Below are 13199 nucleotides of genomic sequence, written 5' to 3' on the forward strand. Positions count from 1 at the left end.
ATGTTCCCCTCCCACAAGACGCACTTTTGCGTGTAAACGCCCCATATTGCATATTCATTGCAGAAAAAGTACTAAATGGATAAGAGGCGCTATTTAGCACGTTTTAAAGACCAAATCCTTTTAGAACGCTGTTGATAGATCAGTTTATACATTTTTTTGCGTGCGCAGTGAAATAGCTCACGTTTTTATACACGCAAACCTTTGATAGATCCGGCCCTTAATGTCTTTATCTTAAATTACACTAAATCAGTTTGTTGAGCTTTCCTCCAGCAATGAAAGATCATAGCCGTTTCTCAATTCACAAGAAATATGTATGAACTTGTTTCCTTGCCAAGTATGTTCTTGAGAAGAATACAGGAAAGTATGTATTCAGGGAGAACGGGAGCATCCAGCATAAATATGGGTCAGTTGGAACAGAAGCATTTTTGTGACGTCACCACACGCTCAGCTTGTCTGTAGCTGCATTTCACCTCCTGCTATTAATAGTATCTAGGTAAGTTCTTATTTTTTTATTTATTGGGTGAATGATAATTAACACAGTCAGATAAAAACAAATCAAATGAACAATTTGCCAAATAAAACAAAAAAAATCACCATTAGAGCCAGCGGCCCTTCACACACGGCTATGCAGAGAGAGGGCTGTTGCAGACGGGCTAGGATTAGAACTGGCTACCATTACCCTCGGAGGTCCTCTGGTTGCCGCGGTCCTCTTAACTTCGGAATTCTTTTTATTATCCCTTAAATCGGTAAACGGGCCATATAGTGACGCTTAAAAGTATAATTTTCTTGCCTCAAATGATCTTAAAACATACTTTTATTGAACAACAGCAACAGAAAAGAAAACTTTTAACTTAATACTCTGAGCTCTGTGAGCGCTCCATAGCAATACCCTGCAGAGCTTCAATTTTTCCTGCATAGTATTGTCGTTATGTCACTCTATATAAAATCTGTCCCAGTAGTAATTATCATTGTTTAATCAAGGGTCATACACTCTGGTAATGATATGAGAAAAATAATTGAAAAAGGTGCTGTATAAATGAGGCAACAAAAATGGTCTTTCGTGTTTAAATTTCAATTTGTTTTAAATGGTGATAATGTGTTGTATAGTAGAACATTCTAATGTATTTGCTGAAACTGTATTGTAATTAAGCACTTAAATTACCCAGGCTACTTCAGGTTTATGAGTTTCTCACCCTCGTGAAACTTTCTCAGCATAGGAGTCCCAAACGCACTTCTGCACCTAATCTGCATTGTTCTCTTTTCCTCGCTTCTCATTGTCTCTGGCTTATCAAGCTTTTTCCTCCTTGTTTCTCCATCTCGTTCTCCAACCAGATAAATCTCGCTCTAAAAAAGATTGTGCCCATATTGAAAGAAAAACTGATTTTTTTTTTACCCCACACTGCTTTGTTTCTGGTTCCCATGCATGGAGCTTGTATTAGATATAAAAACTAATTCTCCTAAAATATCAAACGTTTCATTTAATCTTCCCCGATTTAAAAAGTATGGTTCTTTACAATTTGGAATTTTAATGAAACTCATTAAAATAAAAATGCTAGATGTGTTTACAGCACAAATCAAGGTTTGACACTCTATTTTTCTTTTGGCATACGTCTTTCAGGGTGCTTTCAATGGCACAGTTGTTTATTTAGGAAAAAACAAACAACACAAAAAATAAAAGCTGGTGTGTCAAAGTGAATTCAACATTTTTAGATGAAAACAGATAAAACACCTTATGCATGTTTGATTTCCATGTTGCCTTATGGCTGGGTGTGGACTTCTAAATGGCTAGATGTGGTCTGTGGGCCATAAAATGCCCAAGTCTGCTCTGAAGGAAAAATCTTTATTGATCTGCCTACCCTGAAACCACTAGGATTGTGGTGCTTCAACTGTGACGTCGCCATGAAGGGGTTTAGTTTATGGTAATTTTGGCTGACAGTTCTGGGGGAATAAAGTAACAGAAATTTCAGCTGGTACAGTTAGACGAAGACTAAAATCAGGCTTTTATAATTTTTTTCATCATTATTTGATCATCTGAAAGCCTGTTGATAGAGAACCATGAGTTTCAGTTTTGTCAAGCTAGATCCAAAAAAGATAACACTTAAAAATCATGATTGTTTGCATACATTGAAACTGGAAAGATTAAATCCAATTCAGTTTGGAGTTTTCTTTTTATATGCTTTGCAGCATATGGGAATTTGTGCAATGTCACTTAATTGTAAGATTCAAATACATATTTTTAAATAAAAAACCTTTAGAAGGTTAAGTAGAATTTCAGAATAGATTTACCCAACCCCCTCAAATGTGAGTTTCATTTAATTAAAGATGTGTTTTTGTGTTGAGCCATGTGTGCAGAATATTTTAAATTCCTTCCTGTTGGTATCTATCTTGTTATTCTGTCTGCTTGCTTTACTTGTCATACCCCTGCATCTGCAGCACAGAGAGGCAGGGTGAAAGAAGCATGGTATGTTGAAAACAGTGATATATGTGCAGCTGATTGAGTTGATAACCCCATCTTCAGGAGCAGCGGCTCCTGGAGGAAGGCCTGTTTGAGGAACTGGTAAGGTTGAGATACCTACCCCTTTCAGATAGTGCCACATGCAGCATCTCAACAGACCGGAAAAATGATTTTCAGTTTCTTAAAAGAACTGCAAAACTAACTTGTATTAGCTATATGTGTTTTTTTTTTTGTTTTTTTTTTTGGCAAAGCATTGTGGCTTAGTCCCTTTTTGTAAAAAAAAAAAAAAAGCTTAAAAGAAGCATTTGATTTTAAATCAAACCTATTTTAATAATCCTTAGCACACATTTTAGCTTTCTTCCATTTAAATAATGAAAACCATCCTGAAAACATCCTCCATATTAAGGAATGATAAACCTTGACATGTGTTCATACAAGTGTAGTGTTTTAGTGATTGCTTTTCTTTTGAAATTCCTACGTTTCTATTGTGTACTTAATTTGGCAAGATATGTAGGTCTTCATTTCCCAGTGAAGCGGGCTACAGAAATATCAGCTCCACTTAATTGTGTGACTTTGCAGCTTGTCTATTTGAAAATAGAGATCTAAGCTTGGCAGTGGGAATATTTGTCAGCTTCTTGTTTACTAAGTTGGAAGACGAAACAAAAACAAATTTCATATTTTGCAACTGTAACACAAATGGAGTGGGAGACACCCTGAGAAACTGATGGGCCAAACTAAACATACACTTGGTGTAGTGACACTGCAAAGCAAAAGCTTTGTTATCCAGTAGAGTCTGCTTTTATCTCACAGCTTTAAACAACAGGATGTTGTATTATGATTGTAATTGAGTGGGGGTTTGAAGGACCCAAATGCAGTGATGATAGGTGAGGTGTTTTTTTGCAAGTTTAATATTCAAAGAGGTCAACAGAAGCAAAAATCCACAACAAAAATACTGAAATCCAGGAAAACACACATGAACGGCAAATAAATGGCAGGGAAGTAGCAAAGAGTGCCTGAACAGAAGGAGTATATATGGGAGACAGAAACAATGGGAGGACTAATTGGCAGACGAGGAAAAGGTGTGGAAGGGAGCTAGGAGAAAGAGACTGACACAAGAGGGCAACAGAGGGTAAACAAAAAATACATAAGGACTCAAATAAAACAAAAAATAACTAGAATAACACAAAATGTAAATAAAACTAATTAAAACTCAAAGAGAAAACTTAACCAGAACCAAAACTATGACAATAAAACCTAATGTTATAAGTTTTAGTAAGAGTGCCTCATCCCTGCTCCTTGGGGTTTGGGAGAGGGCTATAACTTTTATTTTGTCTTATGGGTTAAGATGTGGCACAGAAAGGCCAGGCATCTGGTGATGATGATGGACAGCAACCCTCTCAGGAACTACAACATCCTATTGGGGGACTTCAACAGCAGTGTTGCAGTACTCAAGACTAGTGTTGGTCTTAAGACAACTTTCTTTACTGGAGTGACCATTTCCTTCTGGTAGGCAGGCACATTTTTTACTCAGACTCCACCCTTTCAGTGAATTACAGGGTCTGAGCAGGAGAAGGCACTTCTCCTTAGATCTTAATGACCAGAAATCATGACAGAAATAATATTTAAGTACAAAGATTGATATTTAAAAATGAACCTCAGGGGACCAGCCAAGGGCCCATCAAGGAAAGTAGGGAAATTTTGAAGGGCTACTATTTGTAACTTGAACTTCTGAAGAAAGTTCTGAATATGATATTTTGAACTCAATCCAAAGATGTCACATAGGCAGAAGGTGCAGAATGTACGGAAAACAAAAGGTGCCACAAATTGAATTAATTAAAAAAGTGGGAATATTTCAGTTTGGAAAAGAAAATACAAACTTAGTGTAACCTGAGATGAATGAATCACATTAATGAGACTATTTTATACTAGATCAATTAATAATGAAATCACATATTTTTTTGTTTATTTTTGGTGATTTTAAATGACATATTTTTCCTAATGGTCAAGTACTAATGGCCAAGACATTTTTTTCCTACCCTACAAATCAAAGATTTGTTTGCTACAAGAAAGCCAGTCATAATGATTTAGGTTTGCAAGATGATCTTGAGCTCAACTTCATGATGTGCTTTAGCAGGGGACGCAAAAAAAAGATCTTACAAAATCTACATTTTAAGGCACAAATGTATCTAATATTTTATTAAAAACATGAAATGAAGACTTTAGTCATGAGTAGTAAATACAGAAAGTTTCGTCTACTTTAGCTGAGAGTGTTTAATGTTTTATTTTTGTTATGGTAATGTTGATTTTTCAGGTTAGATTAAGGACTTGTGATATGTGATGTGTGGTGCTGGTCTTGACTCCTTCTTGTATTCCCTTGGTCTTAGCCCCAACTTGGTTTTTGTCGGTGAAAGTCTCACAGTTGGCACGGTTGGCTGGCCATGGTGTTGACTTGGTCTCAGGATAGGTGGCCTTGACTGCAACACTATTTAACACCCATGAGTGGAATAACAGTAATACCCAGAGGAGCGTGATCAGGAGGACTAGACTCCGAGCTCTGAATCTGAGTGCTGTCATAAATTGTTCAAAATTACCACCTTATTAAAGCATTAGGGTGTTCATCGGTTTATGGGGCACAAAAACACGGTAGGCCTCAGGTAGATGATGGACTTTGGAGATAGGGTGAGGAGCTCAACCATCCAGGAGGGGCTTGGTGTGGAGCCACTGCTTTTCCACATCAAAGGTAGTCAGCAGAAGTGGCTTGGGCATTTTTTTGAGATGCCCCCAGACATCTTCCCTGGGTGCTGCTCCAGGCATATACTACCTGAAAGACGCCCGTGGGCAGCACGCTGGGGGGACTGTGTCTCTCAGCTGTCCTTGGAGTCCTTAAGCTTTTCTGTAGAAAAGCTGGAGAAGGGGGAAGGGATGGAAGTCTGGGCATCTCTGCTGAGACTGCTCCCCCATGTGAATTCTTCAAATTATGATCACATGTATTAATGCCAACTATGACCATACATAGAAAATGTGATTCTACTCCCAAAAGATGTTGTCTTTTTGATTGTTCACAAACATTTTTCACAAAATAGTGAGAGATAACAAGAGTGTGACTGTATAGAAAGATTTAGATCAAATTAAGTATTTTTCTAGAGTTGAAAGTAAGATCTCTGTATCTTATTGCTTTGTCTTCATTCATCTTGTTCGATAGGCAGCCTGCAAGAATAATGCAGCTGCAGAAACCAGCTAATTTGAACAACAATAGAATGATGAGGAAAAAGCCCTTAAATCCATGGGTAATAAGTTCTGGGTCAATGGAATCTGGGGATCTCAGGGGTGTGAACAGTCAGGTCAGTAGGGAAGCAGACTGTGGAGCTGCTGAAAGTACTGGGGGGATGAATGAGACTTTGAGGCAGAGGGTGTTAATAGAATACATTTCTTGTGGGTGAGCTCGATGAACAGACTTGGCTGCAGGGCTCACATTTAATCACTGACTTGCACAAAAGAGCAAATATCCTAAAGCCGTATCTCCTGCCTTTGATACCAGATTGTTTTTAGGAATTAATACAAAAGACTATTATGCTGCTTTAGAAAGGATTCACAAACAACACCCATTGCCTCATTAATATATTCACACTGACATAACTTGACTTTTTTAGTGCTGCAGTGAGTCTTAAAACTGAAAGCATAATATTATCGTTTGTTTTTAGACCAAACACTCTCTGTGAATATTGCTCTTGGATGAAGTTATATTAAAAGAAAAAACCAAATGAGATTCTTGTACATCATAAAGTCGTACTTTTATGGCAGTTTATTTTGATGTTGCAAAAAAAGGAGACTCAGTTCAGGGTCTTGAACAAACAATTTATTCTCATTGTTTTTTATGCATGTAGCATTCCAACTATCCTGAAGCAAGTTTATGTCAAAAAATTTTACAACTCTCTGGACACATACTTATATCTCTTTCATTTCTTTTCTGTTTTGTTTTTTTTTCCTCCTCAGGCCCTTTACAGCTCCCCATGCTGGTTGGACCTTCCCCTGTTGGTACTTGAGTGAGTGGGCGCTTGACAGAGTTAGCACCTCGAAGGTGCTCGCTGCTGCAGGAGGTGTGACATAGTCCCAGCCCACGACACATTGATTTGTACTGGATTAAGCTATTGCATGATGCTGCAAGCAGAAGGCTTGGCACAGGCAATTTACCATTCCTGCCAGACCTAACATCCTCAGACGCCTCCTCTGTGCTTGGCTAAAATCTTCTAGGAAAGGACATCCCACTGTCATCTGCAAGTCTACTAACAATATCACCCAAAGGGATGACTGGAGTTGACCCTACACAGGTACAGTGTTTTACATATGCATTTTTCAAAAATGGGGCTTCTGTTTTTCTCTAGCAATGGGCAAGAGGCATAATGTACATTAAAAATCTAAAATCTGATGCTGTGAATATTTTCATTTGGGCTTCCATTTGTTCAAAGTGGTTAGAACAATTAAATGTTTTTATCATTCTGTTGAAATCCCAAAATGATATTTTTTTTCCAAATGAGATTTATGTGGAAGAAAAAGCAGGTCAAAAGCAACCATTTCACACTCATTCTCATTTTAAATCTGTAATAATTTTGCAACTTTGTTTATTTTTTTGTCTTTGTTAGCTCTAATAGTTAATGTTAGGGGATTGTGTAAACATCTAAGAGGATTTTTGCATTTACTGGTCCTATCTGAACACCTCTTAATTACAAATGTTGTAAAGGTGCATAACACAGGCACTTGTCTTGCAAAGGCCTGATAGGGAACCTGTAAGCTGTGAACATGGTCTTTGTGAAGCAAAACCAGTTTAGTAAAGCAAATAAAGAATAAAATAGATAGAATTATTATTTATTCTGTCAGAAAAAGGCTTCTTGATGATATAAAGGTGTCTGCGTTTTAAGAGTGCTCATGTGGATTTAGAAAGGACTTCTGCTTAGAGGGCTGTAGAGCTGAACATGAGCAACAGCTCATGAGATACGCTTTAAAATCCAAGCCTCAATATCGGCTAACATCAGAATCGCTTAGAGAGTTTGTCCCTTTAAAATGTAGTCAAAAGAACAATCTGGGGGGGGCATTTGACACAGATTTAATGACTTTGTTGATGACACACATCGTTGGCTTGTCCTGCAGTGCTGGCTGGGTTTTAAAAATTTAAAGAGGTGTAGGATATTTATGACTATGAATTGTGAAGGCTAAGAGGAAACAAAGAGGCAGCCCTTTGTTATGGTTTTAAAGAAGGACGTTTATTTCTGACAGATACCTTATACTCTGTAAACATTAGATGTCAAATAAACCTTCACTGTTTTCCGAGCCAAAGGCACACATCGACTTTTTTGGATATTATTTACATGTCTTGCTACCTAAGAATTTGTTTTGTTCTTAAAATTGATGCCACTTATTTACAGCACTTAGTTCCAGTCCCAGTATTCCATGGTCTACAGTAGTTCAGTAACTGTTTTAAGAATTGCAGGAAGTCATGTAGTCATGAGCGCTGACACTGTTTCTCTAAACAGGAAAACATATTTTGTCTCAGCTTCAGCAGGTCAGTTTAAACATGCTGTTCCAATGTGGGTTAACTCGGTTAGAAAGCTGTGTTGATGTTATGACAATGGATCCAGTAAAACATGCACAGCTTTATCTCCCATTTTTACAGATATTTCTGACGGGAGAAAAAAAGGCTACAGTCGTCAATAAACCCTCATCTTTCTCTGCTGATGGTGTCTCCATGTGGAGTTTGCTGAAGTGCCAACCTAATGTTTCTCTCTGTTTTGATGTTACTTTTGGATGATTCAGCTCATTACATATTTCAGCGTGGTTCCAGTTAATTGGGTACATGAAAAGGCTTTTTACCTGCTTCATAAACTCAGTGCTTTTCTTTGAACGTCTTCAGTTTCATAACAGGTTTTTCAACTGCTGTCTATGTAGCTTAAAACACAAGTTTGTGAGCCGTTTGCATGAAAAAGGCTGTTGAGTTTTAGATTTTGGCAGTGGAAAATAATCTACAAAAACAGCAAGTATCAGGAGGTGATTTTAATCAGGATCATTTAAACATTCTGAGCAGAAATCTGGTAGATTTCAGATCAGCGCACACAGATATACAGTATATATAAGTATAGCAAGAAAGATCAGAATCCAAGCAATGCTATAACAGGTAGATCAAAGAAGCAATTAATATAGTGGTTATAAAATTAATACATGAAAAAAAAGAAAAGAGAAGCTAAACTGGATAAATAAATTTGTCTAAAAAAGAATAACTATAAAGCTATGGCCATAAGGCTAACTTATTTAAATGTATTAGGTCAGCCTTATTACCAACCAAGCTTAGCTTGATCCTTTCCTCTACCTGTATCTCCCAGAATACAATGTGGCCCTGAAACAGAGTTCAGTGGAATTATTCATGATTTCATCAACATATATTTTATTGATATTGATCAGGTGTCTATCAGAATATCTCTTAATTTCCGGCCAAGCTCTGTTGGTACATTAGAACTAGAGAACAAAACTATTGGGGTAAAACAGAACTATATAAGCAGAGAATGTAAATATAAAATCTGTAAAATGTAAACTAAATTACAAAATGTTAAAAGCATTTTTCATCATAGTTTGTTCTGTGCTTTCATGGTTATCACTTTCTGTGAATTCATCTGTGAAGCAAAGAGAGGAGGGATGGATTGTTGTGTTTTTATTGCCTGCAATCAAAAGCAATTACATGCACTATAATGTGGGAAAAAATACTTACAGCCTTGTTAACCAGTCCATATCAAATGCAGAGCACAAAGACAAGATGGGGATTGAAGTGTGAATATTAACGGAGGCTATAAAAGCTAGTTGGCTTAATAATTTTGTAGAAATTCGAAGAGTAAGGTTGGATCTCTCTCGCATACAGGCCGGCATCAAATGTGTTTGCTTCCACTTGAACAGAACACAGTTTTTGGCTGATTCAAAAAGAGGCTGGAGGATTGCAGGCTGATTGTTTAGGACGTTGGCAAACCAAATGAGCCTTTTCCTTTTATTTAGAAACATCTAATCAAACCCTAATTGTTATGACCACCTGTGAAACCGAGGGTTGTTGAGTTTTGCTCATCTGTTCCCTCATGATAATCTCATCATTGTCACTGACTTCAGTCCAGTAAGTGGGAACCAAACCAGGAACACAGGAAACAGGGTGACAGATTGCATTCCATCAGATCATGGTTTCCAGTTGGATGCACATTATTGTTTGAGCCATGCTGCTGATCTGCAGGTTTTCTGCTTCCAGTAAGAGCATGGCATGGTGTCTTTGACACAGCCATTTAACTGGTCTTTTTAAAAAATAAGTAAAAAATGACTTTTGGCCTGTGTTTTTCTTTACATTGCCTTGTTTGTGTCTATTGAACTTTAAATTTCTTCTCATTAAAACAGTACATCTAGAGTTGTTTTTTGGATTTAATGAAAGACCATCAGAAGGTGGTCCATGACTGAAAAATAAAGTTGCTATGTCAAGTTCTTCTAAATGAAGTATGTAAATGTAGTTGTCTCCTTTACTCTATCAACCCTTAAATAAAGACTGTACAAGTGCGAAAGCTTAAAATTGATAAGGCACCTAAAAGAGATCCAAAACACAGGTTGATTGAATAGCTTTCAGCCATATTCTCCAAGTCTGATAACTACAGACAAGATTCATAAAAAAAAAAAAAACAGAAATTATTTTCTAAAAAGTCCCATAAACAGTGTGCAATGAAACCCTTTGGGGTAAATAACATGAAAGGTGCAACCTTCAGATGAGAGAAAATGTTAACTTTCTTTTAACTTTGTGTGCAGTAGAAACCGGTGATGGCAGCAGTATTCTGTGGGGGGGCTTTTCTCTTCAACTGGTGAAATAAGCAGTTGAAAGTTGAACGGAAAATTTACGAACCTGAATATTAATTTAAAGGGTTTGAGGTGGAGAAGAAGCTCATTTTCAAACACCACAATTACCCTAAAATAAAAGACAACACATAGAAACCCGATTAGAAATCAATGGCAAGACTTCAGAAATGCAGTGAAAAGATGCTGTCCATCCGATTTGTCTGAGCATGAGCTATTTTAAAGATTAACGTAGCTTAGTGTTGTTTTCAGAATTGCAGTTAAAAATTGTAACTGTATGACAATGGAGGTAACATAAATATCTATCTTTGGGTGTTTAACAAATAAACACTGGCATGCTGCCAGGACATACAGTACCTGTGTTGTTTTTTGGTGGGGTTTTTTAAACGCAGTGTTTCCTAATTAGCCTTAATGTGCTCAGTTACTGAGAGAGACCTGCTTGCCCTGTAAATACTAAAATGATGCTGGCTGGAGGCAGGATGTGTTGCAGATGCAGTCAGGTATGCTTTCCAAACACTGCTGCAAGAGAAGGCTACTAATCAGCAACCAGAGATGTCTAATTGGCGTATGGATGTGCAAGTGTCGGGGTGAATTGTTCAGTCAACCGAACAGAACACATTTAGGCTATTAAAATATGAGACAAATGCAACAGTAAGAAGAAGAGAAATTACTTTAATTTAATTCTATGTTGACTACATTTTTAAAATAAAGATCCAGCAGACCTCTGGGGGTTGAAATCCGCTTAAAGGTATAGCAGATTGCCAAATCTTGAAATTTTGGCTTCTCTAAATTTATTTCTATAATGTCTTAGAAATAATGCAGCGCAGTTTGAAAAAAAATTGGACCATCCATCAATAGCAGTGTAACTGGCCACCCACTTGCAGGCACTAAGCCATCATTAACTCAGCATAGTTTTTCATTAAATGATATTAAACAACATGATAGCACAGAAAAAGGCATTGGAGCCAAAATTTTAGTCTCTCCAAAGATAAGGCTGCAGTAATTCAAAGCTCTGGACTGTAATCGATGCTTCATAAAAAAAAAAGAACTCTAATCCTCTCTATGGTTTCTAATCACTAAAGAAAAGCTGGAAAAAAAGACCTTGAAATTTAGATTAAATCATATTTTCTTTATGTAAATACTGACACCAGTGTCTTTTATTTTTCCTATTTTGTGAGAAAGATTAATTTTCTGCTTTGCACATTAAGTGTTTTCATGTTGGGCTTCAAGCACACAAAATTAGAAGAAAAGAATCCTCCTGGGAGACCTCTGTTCAATAGCAGGTCAATTAAAACAAATTCCTCAATACCCAAGTGCTACAGCAGAACAAATGTCTTTTTGGAGAACAAATCTGTAAAAACACCAAGGCTCCAAGAGCATCAGGTGCTAACAACTCCTGCTGTTGGTGTAACACAATCATGAATCCCAGAATAATCCCAAGTGCTTTGATTATTTAAACGTAGCCAGACGTGTGAGTCTAACTTTTACATGCAAATACCTAATGATTCTGCAAAGTCAAAGGCTTCCAGGTTGGCCAGGTAGTAGAAGAAACATGTACATTCTTCTACTTTGTGCAAGCATTAACCTGAAATCGGATAAAAACATTGCCAGTAGTATCTCAGTTTTATCCATAAAGGCAATAGTCTGAGTGACATTCTCCCCTTCTCCCTTATGATCAGCCCCTTCCCTCCTCTGTTTTCTCTGGCTGGGGTCTCTGGATATATTTCTTATTAATATAGTGATGAATTTCATTTTATTCTCACAGGATTAAGAAAGGCAGCAATGGGCTGGACTATGACTCTGAAAGATGACTTTGGGGTCAGCGGCTGGACAAGGCACACTGGGAACTTCCTCAGTCTCTTCCTCCTCTTCTCATCGTTATTTTCTTTTCCAGCCCACTCTGACATTTTGCTTCCCAGAGCCAATCATTTCTCATGGAAAGCAGGTAAATATCTTTTATTAGCATTTTGCTAATTGTTGCATCAACATTCCCATTCACTTTCTTTTGTCCTGATATACATAAGTGTTCTTAATGCATTTTAATACCTTTTCAAATCAACACGATCAAATTTTATTCACATAAAATTCATAGGACGTGATCCTCAAAAGGTTTGGATGTATGAAAACATGTAAATTTGATACCACATGTAAAGCGGATTCACTAACTGGTGGAATACTAATTACTTGTATAAAAGAAGTGGACCAGCAAGAAATTATGTTATTTGTTTGTTTGTCTTCATGGTTAAGCTGACCATATAATGGTTAGCACAATGTACAAATCATTGCAAAGAAGATAATATATAAATGTATTTCTTCACCACCTGCAAGAGACTGAATCATTTTTGTTTTTTTGCTTTTAAGTTTTCCCAAAATAATAAGAGGCAACTATTTTGGGGAAAATCAGTTTTGGTGAAGCTATTCCTTGAACTTTAGTATTCAGTAGAAGCTACTTAACAATTATGTGACCTAAAAAGATAATTAATTTGGTTCTATATAGCTGTATTACACTTACAGTGTCTTAATATAATTTTACACCCCACTTTTTCACACTATTATTTGTGTAACAGTTCAAATGCTGTGTATCCTTTATTTACTACATTACAATTTTGCATAACTTTGTGTTGGTTAATCACATAAGATCCCAATAATGTGTATAGATGATTGGGGTTGTGACACTTAAAGAGTGAAGTTGCTTAATTTGTTTAAATATTCTAACTGGGAACTGTATGCTATCTGTCCAATATATTGTTGGATGTAGATTGTGAATTATGCTTATATCTTTATCAAATATTAGTCAGCTGAATCTGTAAAGATTGAATATTTGAACACAGACATTAACCAATTCAGATTGGATATACCATATAGGGTAGACAAGTAACTACTA

General features: G+C 36.8%; 1 long non-coding RNA gene across 1 annotated transcript in view; it reads left to right on the top strand.

The window, feature by feature from the left end:
• Window positions 1-12232, top strand: part of LOC107104335 — a 61439-nt gene extending 49207 nt beyond the window's left edge. The window contains exons 2-3 of the long non-coding RNA XR_001482245.1: window positions 6449-6783; window positions 12081-12232. This is a non-coding gene — a long non-coding RNA (uncharacterized LOC107104335). The remainder of the gene's footprint in view (window positions 1-6448; window positions 6784-12080) is intronic.
• The last annotated feature ends 967 nt before the right edge of the window (window positions 12233-13199 follow it).

The sequence above is a fragment of the Cyprinodon variegatus genome, unplaced genomic scaffold (genome assembly GCF_000732505.1).
Source record: "Cyprinodon variegatus isolate N-32 unplaced genomic scaffold, C_variegatus-1.0 Scaffold1696, whole genome shotgun sequence".
NCBI classification, from domain to species: domain Eukaryota; kingdom Metazoa; phylum Chordata; class Actinopteri; order Cyprinodontiformes; family Cyprinodontidae; genus Cyprinodon; species Cyprinodon variegatus.